The sequence below is a fragment of the Falco naumanni genome, chromosome 5 (genome assembly GCF_017639655.2).
Source record: "Falco naumanni isolate bFalNau1 chromosome 5, bFalNau1.pat, whole genome shotgun sequence".
NCBI lineage: Eukaryota > Metazoa > Chordata > Aves > Falconiformes > Falconidae > Falco > Falco naumanni.
In genome coordinates this window covers 43,194,117-43,215,437 of record NC_054058.1, presented here as the reverse complement: position 1 = coordinate 43,215,437, position 21,321 = coordinate 43,194,117, and the positions used below count along the sequence as shown (strand labels likewise).

Sequence of the window (21,321 nt, the reverse complement as noted above, 5' to 3'; positions counted from 1 at the left end):
ACAGCTGTCTTGGATTTTTTATTTTTTTTTTATTAACAAGAAGGGAAAAAAGCCCTTCTACAACCAGCCTCAGCAACACATTGCCTAGTGGAAAATCCATTTTAATTCACTAATTATTCTGATCTGGAGCAGCAGTGAGTAAAATGCTATTCAATCCTTTCAATTCAGGCAGATTAGCACATGCAGCCCTTCATCTAGTAGCAGCCAGCTCAGCTCCTCCTTGAGCCAGTGATCCTCATGATCGACACATAAAGAGAAGCCTTTGTATACAGACCTGGTCCTCCGTCCTGCCAGAGATCCTTCTGCCCCCATGCCCTTCTGCGGCACCAGGTCTTTGCGATAAGACTAGAGGAGAAGAGGGAGGAAGGAATATGAAGGTATGTCTTCTCCCTTTCACCTTGTCTTGCAAAGGAAACCCGTGCAAAAGGCACCCCAGCTCCTTTCGGAGAGCGTCAATATAAGTGGACTGCAGGGACACCTGTCAGGTCAATAGTCCTTGCAACCATGGCTCTATTTAATGGCTGCCTCCCAGGAGAAAGTTTGGGGGCAATAAGCTGCAGGTGTAATGCTGGGAGCAAAGGGTCTCCAGTGCAGTCACCCTGGCCCACACCATAGGTGTTGTCACCCTTGCCCCTTCCACTGGAGGCAGCCCGCCCCAGGAAATGAAACAGAAGCCCAGGAATGTGATGCATTTTTCTCCTTTACGGGTGTTTGCTCCACAGAGAGCAATCCAAACTGGCATGTTTATGTAATACAGTGTGGTTGCTCTATAGTTCTTCCAACTTCAGTGTGTATTTTGCATTGAATACTCCCAACTAGATGTATATTTACTCTTCCAGATCATTTGGAAGTGTTTTGGATAGGCTGCTCTGTTATTTCTGTAGATCTCAACATGCCAAATAAATAACTGAGGTGCTGGTTTGGGCCCCTTTTTAGTATCTGCCAGTCTGTTTCCATACGCATGCTAAATATCTCCACTGTGTTGCCTTCACTTCAGGAAAGGCTCTAAGTCAGGCATTAGTGGCTTGAGTAACTTGAGTCCTCAAAAGTCCTACACTTCCACTTATTTCTAACAGATTTGACTCAATTATTCCTTAATGAACAACCTGGTAAAAGGTGGAGCTAGAGAAGTTTCCTGGTCTTCAGATTATATTCCAGTTTGCTTTTATTTCATCTTACTTGTCGGCATTTCTATGACAAATATTTTCTACTGCTCCTGTTAATATTTTATAAACCAATAAACATCTGTGAAATGAATCAAACCAAAGTTTAGTGAGTTTATAAATGGCAAATTGGCAATATATGTAGAAGTTGGCCTAACAGTGATATTTCCATCTTTTTTTAAGGTTCTTTATAACCGACATTATCACTGAATACATCTTAAGGGAACAGCAATAACATAATGATCCTCAGAGATTTGTGTCTGCAATGGTGTGCCAGAACATGGAGTACGTTTATGATGAAAGCATCGTTCTGGCTTGGCACACGTAACTATTAATGCTTTGCAAGTATGCTTTGCCTGGGATGTAATGGACTACAAATAATTGCCTGTAGTGTGCTTTAGCTTTGTCCAGGTTCTGTGAAAATACTCTCTTCCTTTAACCGAGCTGATTTTTTCTCATTACCATAGATTTTTTTTCCTCTTCACTACCTAAGGTATTAAAAGGAAACATACACTCTCAGATGGAAAAACACACTGGCTGCTATTAGGACTAAAAAGCAATCTACAACGCACTCTAGTCACCAATAGATGACATTCATAATAGGGTTTACCACTGTTTCCAAGTACTTCTCTATTAAGTCATTACTTTATTGTCTACATGTAAAGTATATAGTTATATAATGGCTACTCCTTCAAAATCAAAGTTCAAGCATGCAAAGTTGCCTTTATTGCAACAATTAAGTAAGCTTTATTACTCATACTAAATGCATGGTGTGTGAGAGCTAAAGAAGAGCTGGTAATAATAAAAATGTACAGGGGACTGTTGGTAAGTGTTATAAGTCATTTTTAGCCAAATAAAGGAACAAGTACCTAAACACACAGACACACACATACATCAGCACATGAGGCAACTTATGTACTTTAACACAAAGGACAATTTTACAATTCAAAGGCTAACATTTACGCATCTACAACAAAGTGTTGGGAAGCTGTCTGTCGTGTCTGTAAAACTTAACAGCTGCTTGCGGTTCACACCTTTGTGAAGCCAGAGCACGGAGGTGTGCACATCTGTTTACACGTAGTTTTACAGTCCCATGTGGAGGCCCAGCACAGACAAAGATGGAATTGCAGTTTCTATTGTACATCATAGTCACAACCACAGTTTCACAATGCAGAAGCCACAACTTTTACAGCTCATTGCCGTTAACAGCCTGGGTTATGTTGTTCTTAACCTTTCTCTGTGAGGAGGTGTTCAGAACACAGTGAGCTTTTTGTCTTACCTGCCCAGATGCTTTCTCTGAGCAGACTGGGGCTTCCTTATGTCATGTTGCTGGATCAGGAGTTCTGCCACCTCCCAGCTTCCAGGTGGGGAACGACAATGAGCATTATGTCTTCCAACCTTCCTGTTGGCCCACAAAAGCTACAACAGCAGCGTCTTCAAGCATGTGTTTCCTTACAAAGGAGGTAGTCATGGAGAAAATGAGCTTTTTGAGACACCACCTGAGGGGAGACACCTGAACAGTGTCCCCAGCAGGAAGACATCAAGACATCACTTACCCTGCTCCTTGCATCCTGTCAAGGCACTGAAAGACATGTTCAAACCAGCTACAACAGGATATCCCCATGTATTGTCTGGAACCTTTCCCTCACAAGGACTGACCCAACCTCACTCTGATTAGCCTGAGAGATCTGGTATCACCTGTGTACATGAAAAATATCTAGGCACTTATTAAATATGCATTCCCCTTCCTACTAACATCATTCCATCAATATTTTAATGACAAGTTGCCTTTTCGATTGTGTTCCTACTGTAACATGAGGTCCTTGCTGGGGCAGACAGACACCACAGAAATGGATGTGTTTATGGATGACATTTGTTTCTGTCTGGAGAGTTGTCATCAGTGGTGATTTTCTGTTGCAAACGCTTATGACTATTTCTTCAGGAAATACCATCTCTACTCCCTTCTACCAACAAAGCCAATGGGGCAGCATGAAGGTGTACAAGGTAGGGCTGAACTTATTCAAGCAGTAAAAGATAATCCTTTATTGCCAAAGAGAGCTAATTTGTGATCAAGTTTATCAGATTAAACTTAACCCAGTGCAAACATGCTGACTTTATTAGCATATATGAAGAGTAAATTTGATCATTGACAATTTCTGGAGTGAAATTCATGTCTATATGAAGTCTGTTTATGGGGTTTATTTCCTGGCTTTTTACAGTCCCTTTCTCATTTTGTTTTGTGTTTTTCCTCTCCTCTCCTCTGGTTATAGACTAATCATTGCCAAGTCTCAGTCATTTGCTTGAAAAACAATAGCTGGCAGTCATTGTGCTAAACAGCCCATTTTGTTATCCTTGCCACAGTCTGCAGTGTTCTCAGTTATTGCACTTGATAGGTGTCATTAAGGTTTCCATGTTATTAGTCACTTTCCTGATCTTTCATGTTTCCTTTGCTCAGGAAGCAGCTTTTCCTGGAAACATTCAAAGAGAACAAAACCCGATTGCAGCCAGCACCTTGGGGTAATGGCATCTAAAATCCAAATCCCACACTTTTTTTTCTTTTTCTTTGTTTTTTTTTGGGGGGGGTTGTTTTTTTTTAAGCTGGTAACTCAAATTATGAATGTGAAAGGCTGGATTATACCACTTGTGTCCACAGTAAGCCATTCCACAGAAGTCCACAGAACTAGTTATGAAAGAAACATTGTTCAGTGTAAGTAACTTCTAGATAGGTCAGACTAAGAGTTTGTAGCACCCTGTATTAGCATGAGTTGGGGTGTATTAATAGGACATTATAGAGTAGCATAGACCTGTTCATCTCAAATACTGTGAAGGTACTCTATGCCATCCACAAAAAATTAGCGATGGGTTTGTGGCTCTCTGAAGGCTTTCAGAGAACTTCAAAGCTCTGTTTGAAGGATGGATGTGCAGCCACCACACAGGGAAGGAGACCTTCCCATTTGCAGGGTGAAAGCTTTCTCTTTTCCATTGCTGTCAAGAAGGTCTCTGGCGTCTTTAATGCAAAGCAAGAGAAAGAAGCATGATAGAGTGCAAGAGGCTGACGTGAGTGCAATGACACCCACATTCATATGGAGCCAACCAGGGTCTCAGTATGCATTGTGACCCACCTGTCCATAACTTCATCCTGGTGTCTAGATTCCAACCTTGAAACCCGAGATTGCCTGAATCAGCTTAAATCTAAACTGCTTAGAGCACACGAATCAGGCTGCCCTCCCTTTGATGGGAAATCATTAAATAAAAGGGGAGTCAGTTCCCCCAGGAAAAAAGTTTGGGTTCACAGGAAAGAAGGTTCAGGTTCATATCATTTCAGCAAACACCCTGTCTTCAGAAATTGCTAAATATCAAAACTGGAAAGACAGATCTTGGATTAGTTTATACTGTTTCATCTAAAACCTTCTTACACAGTAAACTGGATCTAGCATAGCAAATGTTAAGGGTTCAAACCAAAGTTAGTTTGCAGTCCTAACATGAGCAACATGTTCCACAGGAGAAAAAGATGAAGACTTTAGTTAGGGTCTTTTTTGATGATGCAGGCAGAATATTGTGATTTGAAAAGAGAAAATCCAGGCAGCTGAGCTTAATTCTTACATCATATATTTTTAATATGAATTTACAGGTCTCAAGAGTGTCTTACAGAAATGGCAAGTATATGGACAAAACTTTCATCTTTGATAGAAAGCTGAGAAAATAGGCCATTTTTAGTTAGTAATGCAATGAGATATAAGTGTTTTCATTTCTATTGCGGTTTATATGCCAAACAACAGTGGGATGCCAAGTACTGCATTAGCATGCACCATAAAGCAAGTATACATTTCCTATCCTCCTCTACCATTAACACTCAAAAAAACTTTTCATGGTGCTGTAATTTTTTTGTGCCCAGTTTTCTTAGGAGGTGATAATTGAGGAAGAATGAGGGAAAATCTGTGCCATAATTTTTGAATTGGGCAAGACTGTCAAAGAAAAAAAAATCACAAAAACTCTCCAGGGTGAGAGAGTAACACCATATCTTTTTCCTTTGGGGCACAGATTCCTCCAGAAATGACACAGCTGTGAAACTAAAAGCTGAGCACAGTAACAGTTCCTGGACACCTCCTGTGTATGCATATATATAGTACACACACAGTTATGTATAAGGGACATACTTATGTGTAGCGATACATAAGAAGCAGAGTCACCATCAGCTGAACTAGTAATTTCAGATAAGGTGAAATACTTCTCCAGAAGGATAATAAGTTAAAGGCAACACTCAAGCTTTCTTTTGGCCTTTTCACTGAAAAAAGCCCATCATCTCAGGGGCTCAACAGAACAGGGACACACTTTGTATTTCACCAGAAAGAGGAGGGTGCATGGTGTGGCTGTGGAAAAATCATAATCCTACAGACTGGGAAATATTCCCTCATGTCCTCGCTGGTTAAGCCTCTTTTTGGTATAAGTGTAAATCGTCATCTTTTTGCTGGGGAGGTGGGAGAAGGGAGAACTTGCACTGAGATTTCTCCTTGAGAATCTGCCAGTGCATTCGCTGTTAGGAAATGACTAACATAAGCCTCTGCACATATGTCCTTAAAAACACTTTGACTGCATTCCCCTGTAATTATTAAGCTTCTTCAGAGTCTGTAAGCCAGTGAGAAAGGGATTAGAGGGGTTACTTTGTGCCTCTGTGCCCATAAAAATCCCTTGGCTACTGAAACACACTGCTCGGAGCATCCTGAAAGCTTTCATATAATCCCTGCCTCCCAGCCACCACCACCACTGCATTCCCTTTATTTAGACACATTCAAATTCCATACTGTAATCCAAAAGCACTCCAACACAGAAACAAGATCCACATTATAAATCACATTTGAAAACTAACCTGCCAGTTAGAGTGGAGCAGCAAGGCAGCTGCATGATAAAGCTACCCTCAATTTTATGCTGGAAGGAAAACCAGGAGATGTAAATTGGCAGTTAGCATCTGCTGACATTTCCTATTCTCCTGGTAGTTCAGGACAGGGATGATTTTCTGTATCTGTCCTTGTGAGAGAGGTCACAATAGGGCACTGATCCCAGACTGGAGTTGCATGTAAGTATAAACACGATAGCAATAGTAAAAGAGAGATCCGTGTCACCGTTCAGGGGGTTTTCATGTCAGAAGAGAATTTGAAATGCTCAGTAGTGTTGCACTGAAAATAAGTCATTGTTTCATAGGCAGCAGCAACACAGGACTGCAAGCTATCTTCTGTGTCAGAGTCTGTTTCTAGTGCCAGCACGATGTTACATAACCTTTTTCACTAACTCATCTCTAAGAACCCTAATTTTTTAAAGGCGACATTTCCCCACAAAATAATCAGGGATGAATTCTGGGCTGCAGAAAGGTTTGAATGAAGCACTGCTGTTAAACCCAACAACAGCTGTAAACATCCAGAGTGAGCAGCTTCCAGATCATGATGTTAAAGCAGAGAAACAACTGCAAATGTGCATTGAAAAAACATCTGCAAGACGGAAATCCTTTTCGTGGAGCCAACCAGTAACAAATACTTCCTGGGTAAACAGGAACCTGGCACCGCTTGGCAGAAATCAACTGTGAGGGCAAAACCAGGGCTGCTGTATACCAAGAGGAAGCTGCTTGCCATGCATTCCCTGTCTTCGAGCAGAGGGAAACCCGGTAGTTGTTAGGTTTGCAGCAGGTGCAGTGAGGAAGCATGGTCATGGTCAGGGCAGCCTGGTAACCCTGCTTCAGCGCTTGGCTTGCTCCCTCCCTGCCCCCTCACATTTGCGCCTATCCCTTGGCACAACATATCAGCATATCTTGGTCACCATCTGTGAAGTGGAGATAATAACACCTCTTGTCTGAATGTCTATTTAGGTTGTAAATGCCTTCCAACAAAGGCCATCTCTTACTTTGTTTACCAACAGTATGTAGTACATTGCCTTGGTCTTGTATACAGATCCTGGTCACTAATCATCATTTTAATACTGACAATAAACAATGTAATTATCCAATATGAATCTAACAACAACAACCAAGCTGCTTTGGGTTGTTTTTTTTCTCAGAATTGTTATCCTAAGTACATGAGGCCGCAAAAGTCAGAACCATGGAACAGTTTTACCTGTTGTGGAGGGGCTGCTGGCGATCTCTGGTTGCACACAGGATGCACCTGAAAATGCGATGCAGACACATAAGCATCCAAAAAGTACAGAAGCGTTCAGACACTGACTACATCTGACTGTTTAAAACCATCATCTATGCACTGACTCTTTGCAGAGTGACCTTCAGGTGAAGGTTCACAAAATAAGAACTCTGAAATATTATTTTATAACAATCCTACAGGGCAAAAAAGTAACGAACATGCATTACAAACAGAACAGACTTTATCTTTTCCTGATTAATTCACTCACCTCTTTTAGTTTAACAGTAGTAAATTGCCAGGAATACCAGTTCTTCCTCATTCCAAATAAAGGATTTCATCCATCCATGGTGCAGAGCAGAAGTTAAAACAGTAGTTAAGAACTGCAGCCTGATACTAAAGCCCTCTGGGGTTTGAATATACTCTGCTGACACTGCTTGGCTAATTTTAAAAATTGCTACAATTAATTTTTTAAATAAATGAGCTCCCAAAGTGACATATTTCAAACATAAAATCTTAATATTCCTTTCTAGTGAAGTGTGTGTCATTGTTAATGGGGAAAGAGAAGGAAGCTCTGAGCTAATTTTTAAACACAAGGGAATATTGACAGCCAGCCAGCTGCTAAGGCTTTTTGCTTGATCCCTTGCAAATTCTTTTCAGATATTCATGGCCAAAATGCATCATGTGCCAATCTGCAATAATGTTGGAGGAACTGGTGGAAAGGGTCTCCTTTTCATACTCCTGGCAGGCTTGTGTCGGAAGGCTGTGACGGATAACCATTGCTATTTATAGGTAATCCCCCTTTTGAAAGGTCACCTTTCATTATGTGTTAATTTTGACCCATGTCTATCCAAAATTCACTTTCCTGCAGCTCATCCGTAATGAGTATTTTTTAAGCAGATAAAAATGAAATAAATCATGCAATAAAGCAAAAGATAGCACCTGTATTACAGCTACAGTCCAAGCAATGCATAACACTCACATTATCTCCTGTGGTTTTAATTACAATATAGGCAGGTTTATTTTGTTTGGGTTTTGTTAACAACTTCACTATCTTTGTCTAGGAGCAGACACTTCTTTTACATGTTGTACATTCTTGATAATAGGACATTTGGGCATTGAAACACTTCCCTTATCACGAGCTACTCATGTGCAAGCACAGAGCCTCTTATCAGCCCAACAAACCATACCTTGCAGTGAGCTGGAGAGCAGAACAGTGCCTGCTCTGCATTTCTCAGCACTTCTGATTCTGAGAAAAAGAACAAAACAGCTCTTTCCATATATTTGAGTGGTCATCCTGAGCTGAAAGCTGACTGCCTCTCTCACCTTCTGCTGGGCTGCGAGTTGGACGAAGCAAGTAAAGTGATGACAGCACTGAGCACTAAAATAACAGAAGCATTGAAGAGAAGAAAGAGAAAAGCATATTTTTATGGAAAGTGGCACACAGCAGTACACCAGCACAGTGAAACTTTATTTCGACACCATCAAAGTTCAATTAACAGAAGCAAGAGGATAGTCATTGTGGCAAGAGGTCAATGCAGAGAAGAAGAAATATGGGAGGGGAGATAAAACAGGGTGAGGCTTTGTGAAGGAAGGAGGCCAATGTCACCTAAAAAGAAATGGGCAGGGGATTTAAGGTGTGACTTAAAAGCACAGAGATAATGTATAACGTTTCTTTCATTAAAAACTCTCTCATGCTGCTATCCTTCTTAAAAGACAGAGGTAAAGGTAATGAGTGAAACCTTCTCATCACACTTCCAAGAGCGTGTAGACAGGGATGTGGGTCAGCTTTCCTTAGGACTGACAGTGTTGCCTTTTCCTGAGCATTATCATTATGTCAAGCAAAATGGAGCACGCTGCTGCAGGGAAGACAAAATAGCTTCAGGTTATGCAGGGCTGCTCCAGAAGTTGTTCTCAGGGCCATTATTGTTTCCTTCTCCTGATTAAATTTTGAGTATAGATCTCAGGGTTTGTTCCATGGAAAATAATGTCTAGACTGCAGAGGTGGACAAGGGAATTGGTGATCTCACCAGGGCCACCACAATGAAGACAATTCTGTAACATATACTGCAGCTTCTTTGTTCTTGCTGTTCATTAAAAAGGCCCTGGCTTAGAGGCAGCCTTTACATTTTCAAACTGTTTAAACAATTAAATCATTAATCAAAGCAACAACTGCGTTAAAGAAAACAGAAAGCACTGAAGTTGTTCCTCAAAGGAAAATGAAAGGATTACAGAGAACATGTTTGAACAGGAAAAGAAGGACTATAGTTCTTGGACTACTCATGTAAATGACTCATCTGCAGAGGGAAAAATAATCAACCTGTAAATGTGTGCTTACTGGATGGTGATTTTTGCCAGCTTCCACTAGCTAAACTGGTATTTCCAAAATTTCTTTATGGATCTCCACACCCAAATCCCATTTTATTCCAATAGGCATACAGGTTTAACTCAGACACATTTGTGGTTTAAAGTGCTCTTCTAGATAGTGTTTTGTGTCCTTGGAATTTATGTTTAGATAGGGTTCACCTTAGCTAACTGCAACCCTGTAAAATTCAAGCATCTAGTCTGAAATTGTCATCTAGGTTAGTTGAACAGACAGTGCAGAGAAAATTGTTCCTCTAGAGGGTTCATCCCATCTATTCTACACATTTAATTTTTGATTATATGAATCATCCTTTGGAAATGCCTGTACCTCTCAACTACAGAGGGAACTTACAGGGCCCTTTGAGAAGACACTTGTCTCTTAGAAGACTGAAGTCCTGTCTCCTGCAGCCACTATTAAATCAATACACTGACATCAGGGTTGCCTGCATTTTGGATCCAAGAAAAGAAGTGGGGAGAAGGATGCTGTATGCCCAGCATCTCCCATGCCTGAACTGACAAGTAGGGACGAGAACTGAGGTGATGAATGCTCCCACCTGCAAACTGCCTGTAGGAATAAGAGGTCAGCAAGAAGATGCGCCCTGCTGTACTTGCACCTTATCTTACCTCCCTGCAGGTGGGAAGAAGGAGGAAACAAGCTAGAAATGTCTGAACAAAGTGTCAATCTGGTTTTCATTTTGTCTCAATTAGTCTTGATTTTAGATAACTCATTATTGTGACAATGATTTTTCAATGTTAAGGGAAGAGTATAAATGAAGAGCATGTCACAAAATGTGTTATGACCCAATAAAAGCCCATGTGACTAGCAACAGGGCCTTGCTCTTCCACTTGCCAGCATAAAGCTTGTACAGGATTTTGCAAGATGATTTAAATAGATGAATAAAGTCATTAAGTGGCACCCAATCAAGTTAATGTAGACATAGTGAAGCTTCTCCTCTCATTAAGATTGCCATCTGTCCAGCATTCTGGAAGGTTATTTTTTCAAAGTGGGTGCCAGGTATGTCTTCAGGAATTATGTCTTCATCTTTCCTTTTCCAAGCAGCTCCTTGGAGACAAGGAAACCTTCCTGGGAATACCCCTCAAGTAGTACCCCAGGATAAGTTTGTAAGACTAGCCAGAAGCCCACCCTACAGGGTTTTGCCTAGGTTTAATGGGTCAGTAGATGTCTTCTTCCAAGTCTTCTTCCATTGGAGTAGTGGAATAATGTTATATAGGTGATGTCTTATACTCCCAGGCAGTATATACTCTGCTATTTTTGTACTCTTTTCCACTCAACCTTTAATTCCAGTGGGGTAGGAGACCCCTTATTTTAATATTGCTTCCAATTTGTCAGCAGCAGCCTCATTTGGAATGAGGTTGGATGATTGTATGATTTTTATTTGTCTCATCTGATGGAAGGAAACTGCTTCAGAGACCTGCAGATGGTGGTTGACTTTGAGCTGTTAAAGTGCCCAACAGGAATTCCTTATCAAGAATACAGTTTTGGTTTCCTGGTGGGGTACAACAAAGCCTGCTTTCACTTCAGAATGAAGTATGTTTTCTCCCTTACCCTAGCAAATGGAGAAGGGTATTTAACTGAGAGCAACATAGTTTCTGGGTAACAGAACTATTTCAAATGGTCTAGAGATTTCCATAAGATTGTACTCCTCAGCAAGCAGACAAAACATCTGTCACTTTTCCATTACTGTCATTTTAAGCTAGACTCACCAATGCATTGCAGGCTTTGGCATAAATAACACTCCTATATGCGGATGGTCACCTAATTGGGAAGGTACCTTAAAATCTCTCTGTTGTTTTTTTCAATATTTTTTAGAAGATTACTCAGATTTTTTTATTCTAAAAGTCTTAGATTCACCTGTTTTGAGACTTTGTGCAACCCCCTGGCTGTCTTCCCTTTCCCATGTCCTGTGAATCAGTTAGTCTCAACCATGGAGTTTAATTTCTCAGTATATTCTTCAGAGCCAAGATGTAATTTGGTCTTTCCTATTGGACAAAACACAAAGACCCAAGTCTTTGGCTTTTTCAGCCCCTGCCCCTGTGTGTGTCTCACATACCTGCTGTCACCACATGGGAGGATACACAAGACACAATTTTAAACTTACTAAATATGTTGTATGTGCTATAATTACACCATGATACAAGGTTGGCTTTGCCTATCAATGTTACCAATGGGTGGATAACTGCTATTGGAAGACTGCTGTTATAGACATTGCATATCATTATCATTCTATCATGAGAAAGATTTCTGTTTAAGGAAAGGATTGCACTACTTTATATCCCAGATCATTTTAATTTCATGCAACAAACTTTAATCATTCACTCTGCTGTCCAGTGCTGAAAAAAGCAAAAAAAAAAAAAAAAAGCTGTACCTCACCTCTCTATAGTCTCAAGCATTTTCTTTTGATCTTTTAGCAGGTGGGAGGCAGTGTGTGTGTGTGCATGTGTGTCTTAACAGATCTTTAAAAAAATCAGACAAACAAATAATTTAAAAAAAAAAAAAAAAACAAAAAAACAAAAAAAAAAAAAAAAAAAAACCCAAAAAACCTTTCTAAGGTCTGCTTGGTCTGTACCTCATACACAAAGGAGATATATTTCATCTCATTTAATCTTCATCAGTAGTCCAGAGCATCTCCTATGATGGAAATTTACACCTTTGGTTGTTTTCATATTATGTCTCAGAATGCCTTTCAAGTGCTGGAAATGTACTGGCAATTTTTCTAAGTCTCTACAGATCTTCTTGGAAGTGCTTTTAGAAAATATGCTGGAGCTTGGGGAATGATTCACAGATTTCTAAGTGTTTTCTTTAATACATAGCCTCATGCCTGTACAAGGCTGAACACTGCCCATGATTCCTCCAATCTCTACAACCACAGGTAGCACAGAACAAAATTTTGGTATCTTGCCTCTGTAGAAACAATACTCTTCACCTTTCTACAGACCACTATGAAATGGAGAAAAGCAAAGAGAGAAAGTACTTACATTTTGTGCTGGCAAGAGGTACAGGCACACAGAAGCTGACTTATATACAGGCCTTAACATTTTGTGCAACAGCTATAATTAGAGCTTCCCAGCAGACCTGATTTTAATACCCTTTGTGATTTTTTCCCCCTCCAGGTTCCCTGCATAACATTAAGCAGCTCTGTAATAAAGTTGCATTGCCACAAAACAGTAGCTGCACTCTGCCTCTGTATGCTGTGGTTGCCAGCTACCCACTAAATGTGAATCTGTTGTGTCATTTATAGCTCTGTGTGTTTTGAAGAAGCCCTGAGTTCAAGTTTAAACTGACATTATTAAGAATGACAGGTCCCATTTTTAACTATCCGTTCATTTGAGAATGCTATTTTTGTCCACTGCCCTATAGAAGCAAGATTCCTCCCAGTGACCAAGTGCAGTACTGCTAAAATTCAGCTATTCTCATGGTATCATGGCCACAGCAAACCCAGAGGAATAAGTGGACTGGTCATAATCTCTGTGCAGATATATGTGGGTCACATCACCTTGCCACTCCACTTCTCTCCTTTGCTTCTGTGTGCAGGCAAGGTAGAGAGGTATGCAAGACTCTCCTTTCCTGGACCTCTCAGGGAGCATGACCCTTATAACATTTACTTCAGTGTCTATCTACTTACAAGAACTGAGTGGACAGGCAGAACAGAGGGGTGGTGTGACAAGTGCATACACATTCACAAACAGAAAATGCAGAACTAATGGATCCAATTTTAGGCTTACCAGCAATCTCTCTTTATGATAAGAGGAACAAAAAGATGTTCAGCTCACTAGTGAATGGAATATTTACTGTACCAGGAATATCTATTGTACCATTTTTAACAGGCATGGCTCTGGAACAGGACAAAGAAGCTGTTGTTTGAAGTCTGATCTCATGAACCACATAAAAGAAACTGGGAGACTTAATTAGTATCTAGCCCAGATCAGACACAGTCATCCTGACCATTGGCTTACAGTCACATTAGCAACCGTTGTCCTCATTGGAAACATTTTTAAACCGGTGACTAACCAAAAAAAAAAAAAAAATTGTTACAGAGAATAAGCCTCAATGAACACAAGTCATGACATTCAAAGTTACCCATCCACACATGAGCTGAGGAAAGTGGGCATTACAGCCTTGGTTGTCGATAGAGAGCCAAAGGCAAATTTATTCATCAGGCCTATTTCAGATTTCTGCTCTGGGATGAGATGAAGCGAACTCTAAAATTGTCTCACCATTGACCATAGTTACCACCTGACGTGTAGCCTCCAGCACTTGGGAAGCAAGGAAACTGCATCATGTGCATCAGGGGGCAGGTCTCCAAATTGTAATGCTTTTGGCCAGTAGGTGTATTGATCCACAAAGTAAGGTACTCTAGAGTTAGGTAATACAGGGCATCAGGAAAGAAAATAAAGGTACATATGCAAGCAGCCTAAGCAGAAAAAGAGAAATGAAAGCAAACAGGAACATAATCACACCCATGGAAAAAAAACATTTACCCCACACCACTGTATAATTCCTACTAACTTTGGCCATATAGCATTGGGACAGTATAAAAGATACTAACAATCTTGTCTTGAAGTCTTTGACAGCTTTTCCAGTGAAAGGATGAAGGAATAGAAGCACGTCTACGCTACGGTAATATGAATCCTTACTGGAAACAGAAATGAGTACCCCATCGATTTTCGATAATACTTAGTCATGCAACTGCTTGACATCACATCTATATTATCAAGGGAACTCAGCTGAGAGATCCCTGGAGTAGCTCTGTACAGGTTGCTGTATCTTCACAGAGCAGCACATTGCTACATGAGGATACTGGCTTAAGTCCCAAAGCCCAGACTTGGGGTGTCCTTGCACAGAGTGCCACAGCACAGAGTATGCTTGCACAAACTTCCTTTAAAAATAAGTTCTACAATTCCCAAGTCACTGAGGCAATCTTAAATATTATTCCTTTTGTCTTCACAGTGAATCACATGAGAACAGAAATGAAATTTTACTCTTTGCCATGGATGCCTAAATGACTTCAGGAGTTTTATTCTCTTTTCAAGTTTACTATTTGAATCATGTTGAATGAAAGAATTAGAAGCTCTCCCAACTTCCACGATCTCCTGTTGCTGTCCAACTGGAAATAGGCTGACTCATTTCCTAATACTAACAGGTATAAAACAAGTTAAAAGTGGTTAACTGCTACTATACAGATCTAATCACTAGGAGCAAGCTGAAAGTAAACTGCACATATTTGTCATCATTTAAACAATTCAGGTTTTGCCAGCAGTAAAGAATAAGTATTTGAGATGCTGCCAGTAGATCCTATTTTTTGTTTAGAGAAAATGGCGTTACTTTGGATGCTACAGTTAACTTGCCTTATCTTTAAAATAATAAATTGTATGTGTAAATACAGGTGTAATAATTCTTCAGCATTACAAGTGGAGAGTTTTAACTGGAAATCTTGGCTTGATCTAAAAATTTGTCTTAAGTTTGTCCATGTTTCTTAACAATACAAAATGGTCTGTGTGGTATTACAGAAATACAGAGTCCAGTCTCTGGAGATCTGGTTGAATTTTCAAATGTTTCAATCACAGCAATAACAAGGAACAAGCTAGAACAATATTCACTCAGTGCAGATAAAAAACTTATGTGGAAAAGAGATTGTGCAAAATATAAGCAGGACAGATGGAAGACACGCTATCACATAGTCTTCATCCTAACACAATCTATGTAGCACAGAAGCAGCTGTGTCACAGCCATTGCTGTGGTCCACCAGATCTATCGCTTTTGCCTACAACAGTGTTCAGGATGGCACAACACCAGTTTGCAGCAAAACACTTCTCCTCAGGTATCTACACCATGACCTGCCAGCTCTGTAACTACAGAATACACTCATCTACAGCAGGGAAGAAAAAGAAAAATGTTGCAGACGTGACATGAGAAAATGTGAAACCTTCATGAGGCTTCTTTTTTACTTTTTAACTTGTTACCTGATTTTACTAGTGTGATGGCTGTTTATAAGCTTTGAACCAGTCTTGTCACAAAAGAGACACATCCTAGACTTGGTCCCAGAGCTGAAAAGCGTTTCTGAAATATTTGTTTGTTTTGTTATCACTTCAGTAGCTCATAGTAGTTAACATTTGACTGAACTTCCTAGAGCAAAGAGCCTTATTAAGAAATATTGCAGCAAGGACTAAGATACTACACATCCTTTTTCTTTATTGACAAATTGTTACAGTGACAAACACTGGCAGATATATCAGAAAGCATCTGAAGGAAGGAAAATGTAGTGTTTGCACAAAACATAATTCAGTTCAATCTTAGAAACCGAAGAAAGAAAATCAGAGGCAATGGAAGTGAGTGCAGCCGTTGTATTTATTTAGTCCCATGGGCAGTGCCATGATGACAGACACTCTTGTAGTGCAGCTTTTGCACAGCATTTCATATTTCCCACAGTATCTATCATTTCCACACAGCCTTTCAGGCACTCAGCGATTTTCAGAATCAGATTCTTACCCATTTTCACATTCTGCATTTTAATAAATCCTCTGTTACAATGTTTTGTTAACTCACTAGTAAGTAAATTGAAGTGTGGTCTGCTTCCTCTGCAAAGTACTTGATGCATTCAGTGCTCTGTGTTCCTATGAATATATTCCTCTATCTTTATGCAGGTGGATGAATTCATGAAACGTGATGCTTACACAGAAGTCTTTTGAAGCCTCCTGCAGAAAATGGTAAGATATACAACTGTAGACTTAAAATCTTAAATGTGGCCTAGGAGGATTCATGGGAGGTGCTGTTAAGATTTGTGAACTCAGGGTTATGTTTTTCATATGCATGACTCTAGTCATGATAACATCTGCAGTGGCTCTGGCTTTAATCAAGTTCAGTCCTTGCCTCCTGCCGCAATGAATTTCTTGTTAACTTTACAAAATACTGCAAAAAAATTTTGGTCATTCTTGCCAGCTGCTCACAGTGTGTTGTCAGTACCATCTCGTGATTAATGTCTTAGCATCGAGTTACAAATCTATAAATCTGGCCTAGTAAAACAGAGATACAATATTAGGAATAATACTTGGGACGTTCTAAGTGTGTAAACCAGGGATTGCATTTATTAGAGCTAGGACTGATTGCACCTGTCAAATAGTAGGAGGTCTTAATCTTTCCTGGAACCCCGCTATACTCAGTAAAGTGAGGTACTTCCAGAGAGGTACTCCGCCAGGATAACTTAACTATCCAGTTTAGAATAAGACAAATTGCCAACTAGACTTGCCTCCTTTCTTTTGATAGGGATCGCATCTGCCCGCTTTCTGGCATTACATAACTTTATATACACTTAACTTTATATAGGGTGAAATTAGTTAAGATCACTTTTGTGATTGTCTTTTGTGAAAAAGTGCCTGGATTCATAAAATTCAAGAGGTGCACAGATCTATATGAAATTTAATTTTATCCCAGAAGGCTGATAAAAGAGTATGCATCTATATATTTTACAAGCGTTTTTGATAGAGCTTTGGAAATGGCTCTACAAAAAGCAAAGATCTTAATCACAGTTTAACATTCTAAAAATGTAGATGGCTTGACACTCTCAAACACTGGAATATTCTGTTTGGTCTTAGTGATGCTTTTGCATAACACACTGGAGCAGACATTCAATGGACTGCACAAGCATCCTATGGGAAGAAACACAGTGCATGTAATTTACTGATGTAAAGTTTACTTTTCTGACAGTGTTGGTAGATTGATTTATCTGTCCTTTGGGAAAACTCTTGGATGGCCTTTGAAGGTCGCTGATCTCAGTGGATGTCTGAGCCACATTCTGAAGAACAAAGAGCAGCAGATCTGATGGAGGATCAGAAATTAGTTGCACAACAAAGATTTAGTGATAATTTCTGTGGTAGCAGATACGTTCTACATAGACCCCTTAGATGCTATCCATGGAGTTATGATGTGCACAGAAAAAAAAATATAAACCAGGAGTGACTATTATTTAAAACTGTACACCTTTAATCAGTACATCATTTCTTATTCACCAGTACAGACTACTGGACTAAGACCCTGGAGCTATATTCACGACTCTGGGGAACTTTCTCTGTGAAGTCTCAGGCAGTGCAGCTGCTTTAGGAGTGTGCTGGGAAGCACAAGGGGGTTATCAGTGCCTCAGACCCTTCTCATAAGGGGCTGGTAGATGGTGCCCTCCTGGGAGCCCATCTGGACCTGTGAAGTCCTCAGGCGCTGTGGTGCCACCCACTACCCGTAGCACGTCATTCCCTATCCTGAAACACTGATGAAGCAGACCAACAAAAAGAACCTCACAGCGAGACTCCTGCTGAATTTTCAGGTAGAACAGATGGTGGTTCCACAGGCGACAGACTCTGCTCTGCACTTCAGGTGGCACTGGTGCCAACTTGAACCAACCTCCAGCAGAAAAAAGCAAAAAAAGACACCCATGCCATTCACACTGCTAGGGAACATGTCTCCAATTACCTCCTATTGCTGTTTGTGTAGGAACGATAACTTCACCTTAAAAAGAAGCAAGCAAATAAAGTAGAAATCCCTGTGCTGAAGACAATGTGTTGATAGCATCAGTCTGGTTAGCAGGAAATCTCAAGTTAAAGTCCACACAGAAACTATGTGATCAAAATCTGTGCTGCTGAAGGTGTCATCTCAGAACAATGAGCTCTATCTCTAGGAAACAGACAATAAATAACCTCATGTCAACTTCTTCATGAAGTAAGCCACAAGCTTGCATACAAAGAGTGCTCTGACTATGCCCTGAGTAAGTGTGTTCTACCATTTTTATGTAATAGTCCTACACTGAATAGAAATGCATAGATAACTCCCGGCTCTTTAATACTGTCCAAAAGACAATTGCTGGCTGAGTAAAAACCTAACAAAGAATGACAGAGCTGGGAAGCAAATAGAGCAGAACCTCTCCCAGCAGGCCCTCCTTAGCTTGGCCCCATCTGCACTGTCGGGACTGTACTTGCGGTATTGATTTTAATCAGCAGACATGGGATATAATAAGATTTGTCTTTTGTTTAATAGAGGGAATAATGAAGTTTATGTCACTGGGGAGGGGGATTCTTGGATTCTCCCATATTTTAGAATTTACAGACTATTGGACAACAGGAGCTCTGAGATTTTCTTGAATGAGATACACAGCAAGTAAAATGTTCTATATGAACTAGAATTTTATCTGACTCCTGATTAGATATGCATTTTGAATGTCCTCAGGCTTGAGTAGAAGTAGTTTAATTTTCCTTCTCACCTTCCATTGTGTTCTCTGCACACACTTAATGATTCTTCACCTTCTTCCCAGAAATCAACAGTGTCCTTTAAACTCCCCTTAGACATTTTGAAAAATGTTTCTCCATCACAATTACCCTGACATAGAACTAAGGACAGGAGTTTCCACCATCTTTGGTGAAGTGATAGAACTGTTCAGCTCCCCCCCACCAAACAGCGTGGCTGTTTCCCATTAGACAATAATGGTTTGTGGTGGGGAAAAGGCAGAAAGGAAGTTCGGAAAAATATCTCTACAGGACAAAGAAAGTTTCCCTTTCCTAATGAGACCAATAAGCGAAACACCTGCTGGAATAGTATTGCACCTGACAGGCTTGAAGTACATAGGGAACCCCAGCACTTGTGGAATGCAATCCACCAAGCAAGGAACCCTTCAAGTCTGTGAACAGTGTCAGCTTCTTGAGCTTAAACCCTCGGTGGCATGTGTCACAAGGTCATAAGCATCCAGCCTACACCAGCAGAACTCTATAAATTTTACTCGTCTGCTGAATTCTTACTGTAGAAGTCAATGAGTTCTGCAGGTTTCTAAACAGCTTTCAACTTGCTTGCCCTCACATTAAATGTAAGATAATGTATCTGACTGTTTAAAGGTTTTATTGTCAAGGCATAAAACTTTTTCCAAATTATTGTCTTTTATTTTCCAGGTTGTAAATTGTTCAAATAAGCAAATCTGATTTTATTTTACCTTATTCTATTGCTCCATGACTAATTTACTTTTATTGCTTTATATATGAACTCCATGGACATTTTACTCTTAGTTCTGAGTGCATTTTTTATGAAAGCACTCTATAAAAGTTTTGTTTGTGGAATGATTATATTGAACATGTTGGCATAAGCTACAAAGCCCTAAATGGTCTGGGACCTGTTTTTTTCTTTCCTTTATCTTTTAAGCCATTGAGTTCACCTGACCATTTCTTTTGCCAGTTCCAGTTTCAGTAATGGACAGGAAAATATTTGCTGTGAAGTATGCTCAGCTCTAGAACTTGTTTCCCAGCTGGACTGCTAGTCCTGCTAGCCTTCAGGGCTCACAGAAAAGCTTATCTGTTTACCTGTGCTTCTTCCTAAGAAAATCCATAAGACTTGTTATCTTAGCAGAATTAGTGGTGAAATTGGTTAGAAATGAAGTTTCTAGAGGGCTTTTGTGCTCTCGGATACTAATTAGTTTTGGGATTCTCTTTTCTCTAGCAGTTGTGGGCAATATGTTGTGAATTATTTATTAGGCTTTTTGTGAATGTAAATCCACCCAGATGCTTAGGCAGTGGGCATGTATTTTATAGATGTGATTGTCAATCGATAAATAGATAGTGTGAGTGCTTCTCTGTATAGGAGAGTCAGGAAATGATCAGAACAGGGGTGAAAAACAGGAGTATTTTGACACTAAGACCTCTTTTTGGCTGGTGTCATAGCTTTCTTTCTCCTCAATGTCCTCTGACTCCTATTGTGGTATTTCCTCATAAACTATTGCAGCACTGTAAAGGGAGGTGCCATGGTGCCATTTGCATAACTTCAAATGTATTACATTTTGCAAAGTGATATGGACATATTGGTTACAAGGACACACTCAACAAAAGTCATCTCCATTCAAAATGTTTTATCTTCAAAGTTCAGGTACAAGGCCTTGAGCTTCATAAAGAATATTTTTTACTACAGACATAGCCTTCTTTTCTCTGTGCAAATGATCCAAGAGTAGATAAGGGTGCTTTTGTTCATCATTTACAGCTGTCCAACAAATATTCTCTGTGAATGTATTTCAGACTACAGGTGCTTCATGAACTATTAAACTATTTTTGAGTATATGCTTTTCTCAAGGCTTTGATTCACGTTCACTGAGCAACCAGCTGTGGTGGCTAAGACCTTACTGCCTCTTCTCCCCCTATCCCAGCTGTTTGTTACTGACCCTTTGCCAGAAATTCTTGCTCCAGTTCCAGATACAGGAAAACCTGCTGCACCTCAGCTGCTGCTGCTCATAATCTGGCATCTTACTGCAAAACAACTTCTGTTGATAAGTTAAGCTCATGTATAGAACTGTACAATGGAACAGCTGAGGTGCAGTAAAATGCTCTATTCTGCCAGCTTTAGCAATTGGGGGCCATATCTTCTTGAAAAAAGTGCTGATTTAACTAGTTCATCAAGACATACCAGAGCTTCTCTGTTATTGTTCTCCTGACCATATATTGGCCACTGCATTGCTTTTGGATGTCTAAAAACATTTTAAGCAAAGTTAAGAACTTTTGATGAATGTAGTGACATCAACTACAGTAGCATCACTAAAGCATTTGCCAACTTCTGTTACCTGCATGGGTGTTACATATATATTTTCTCAAAGAGTAGAAATTCTTTACTATTCAAAGAAACAAACACCCAAAATTCATTGAGA

At 40.0% G+C, this 21,321-nt stretch overlaps 1 long non-coding RNA gene across 1 annotated transcript in view; it reads left to right on the top strand.

Annotated features, from left to right (window-relative positions):
* Positions 1 to 265: 265 nt before the first annotated feature.
* LOC121089678 overlaps positions 266 to 21,321 on the top strand; it is a 42,629-nt gene continuing 21,573 nt past the window's right edge. The window contains exons 1-2 of the long non-coding RNA XR_005828313.1: positions 266 to 377; positions 16,310 to 16,372. This is a non-coding gene — a long non-coding RNA (uncharacterized LOC121089678). The remainder of the gene's footprint in view (positions 378 to 16,309; positions 16,373 to 21,321) is intronic.